This window comes from Sinocyclocheilus rhinocerous, unplaced genomic scaffold (assembly GCF_001515625.1).
Source record: "Sinocyclocheilus rhinocerous isolate Xijiao unplaced genomic scaffold, SAMN03320098_v1.1 scaffold197, whole genome shotgun sequence".
NCBI classification, from domain to species: domain Eukaryota; kingdom Metazoa; phylum Chordata; class Actinopteri; order Cypriniformes; family Cyprinidae; genus Sinocyclocheilus; species Sinocyclocheilus rhinocerous.
Genome location: NW_015634478.1, coordinates 28,470 through 31,103, shown reverse-complemented (window position 1 = coordinate 31,103; position 2,634 = coordinate 28,470).

The window sequence follows — 2,634 nt, the reverse complement described above, 5'->3', positions numbered from 1 at the left end:
GCGCTGTCACAGGTGTGATGTGTATCTGCGGACGCTGCAGCTCCAGGATCAGTGAGTTAAACCAACTCAGACTCGTCTCTCTGCTCTCGCTGACTGTCTCAGACATGGACAACAGCGCCTAGTGGACAAACACACACACTGAGTTCACCTAAGCATCATTTACTCTCCCTCATATATATATGTTTAAATGAGAATAAATAAGAAAATGAGGCTTATTTTAGCATAAATTACAGGCAGTACTATAAATACAGCCATGAAGTGCATGTATTTTACAATTAGTTATTTTTTCACATTCCAACAATACAAATTAGTTTTTTTGTGTGTGTTTATTCATTTATTTAGCATTAAAGCAGGGGTTCCCTGCTTTAGGAGTTTTTTTGAGTTGATGAAACACTAGTAACTCATTAAATCATAAACATGTAATATTAAAATAAATAAAACATTAAATAAAAAAAAAGATCAAAATAAAACTCTTAATAAAAAAAGATGAAATATTTTATTGAATGTGTTGTTAAATTATTGAAATATTAATTTAAAATCTCAGAAAGACTTCAGCTGACAAAAAAAGTTTGGCAATCCCTCACCTAAAGATATATATATATATATATAATATTAAAAGCTGAAAGGTAAAGCTAAAATGAAGCTTAATTGCCTGAAAATTGCCTAAAACGAAGACTAATTTAGCATAAATTACAGTCTGTACCAGTGTTTTTTTTTTTAGTATCATTGAGATATATATATGTTTTCACTTTACATTCAGTTAAGTTTCAGAAATGTTGCTGTTTTTGTAATTTTTGTTAGTTTTTGATTTTGTTTTAATTGTCTATGTAGATTTTATAAATTTGTATTTATTAGTTTTAGTTATTTTAGTATTTCAAGTTTTACTAAATGAAAAGTGTATGCTTTTCTTTCGGTTAATTTTTACAAAGAAAACAAAATTCATTATTAATTAACCAAATTAACAGTAACAAAAGTATTATTATTATTATTATTTTGGTTTTAGTTTTTTTTTTTAGTTAACAATAATAACCCTGGTCAGTACCATAAATACAGCAACACTATATGTATTTTACAACTGACAATTTGAGTTGAATTACTGAAATAAATGAACTTTTCCACGACATTCTAATTTATTGAGATGCACCTGTATATCACTTTTTTCACATTATATCAAAGAGAATGTAATTTTTTCTTTTAAAGTAATGAGAATTTGTGGAAAAATGTACAGAATTGTCATGAAAATAATGTCACAAATGCTAAAAATAAAAATAAAAAAAATGAACGGCCCTACAAATAAGCTTCAATTAATCCTGATAATCATACTCAAAACACATGCAGTCAGTTGATATGAATCGTGCATTGCTTTGGTACCTGTCTGAGCTGTTTAATGCGCGTGAGTCCTGACCCATTGACCTGCTCACACAAGCCCCACAGCGCCAGAGAATAACACACAGAAACACAACAAAAAAAACCAACAACTGTAAACCGTCAGAACAACATGTTTCTGCCACATTAATTTAGCGAGGATGGTCTGTCAGTTCCAGGGCTCAATAAATCTGTTCTCCGCAGGAACATGAGGGACAGACACATGCTGAGCCGTACCCAGAGCCTCAGTCATGTTCTAGCCTAAATTACACAACTCAAGCAATTATCCGCTTAATGGAGCTGATTATTGCCTTGTGTGTGTACGTGAGTGGGTGTTTTAACAAGCTGGTGTAAGCAAAGACAGAACAACGGGCAAAGACTAGAGGAAAAGTCCAAATGTCAGGCTGAAGTTTGTGCATGTCGTAGATTACACAGGACCAAAGATGAAGACGTGCTCGAAGTCCTCGTCCGTCCTGATTAAATGTAATCATTTTTTGAACTAAAATGCACCACAGCTCTGTTTTGTAATTATATATGCTTATAATGATGATTATGAATCTTTTCATCAAGCTGTTATTCAGGGCTGATGAGGATCTCAAGGGTTTCTGGGTAAATCGATGGAGTCTGACTGTACAGCGCTGGATGATTTAATGACACTTGACATTTGTACATTATCTTGAAGTCTTATGAAAACACTCATTAATTTCTTTGATAAGCTTGTATATTACAGCTTTAATATAACGCATTTAGGGGACTGCTGAGATGGTTGTAAAGTAATGTAAAGTTAAATCCTTTTCAATTATTTTAAATATATGTTTTTAGACATTTTTGGAGGGTTTCAACAACACCCCTAAATTGTACATTTATTTTATGCATTATCATGTAATCATGCACAGCATCTTGTGGCTTTTCCTGTGTGTGTGTGTGTGTGTGTGTTATTTAAAATATAAAATTGTATGTTTTAAAATACATAAATATATACATATATATATATATATATATTTGTTTATGTATAACAAACAACATAAAGTTTTTTTTTGGGCCACATTAATACAGTATTCAATAAATGTACGATCAAAGATATGTATATCAGTTTTTTTTTGTTGCAACAGCTTTAAACACGGCTCATCCAATCAGAGTTCAGAGCTATAGATATCAGTTTCATAATGTGGTTTTGCCATATAATGACAGTATGTTATGAGGGGTGTCCTGCGATGAGATCGGTGTGTGTGTGTGTGTTGCTGTGATCACACACATGAGGGTTGAGCG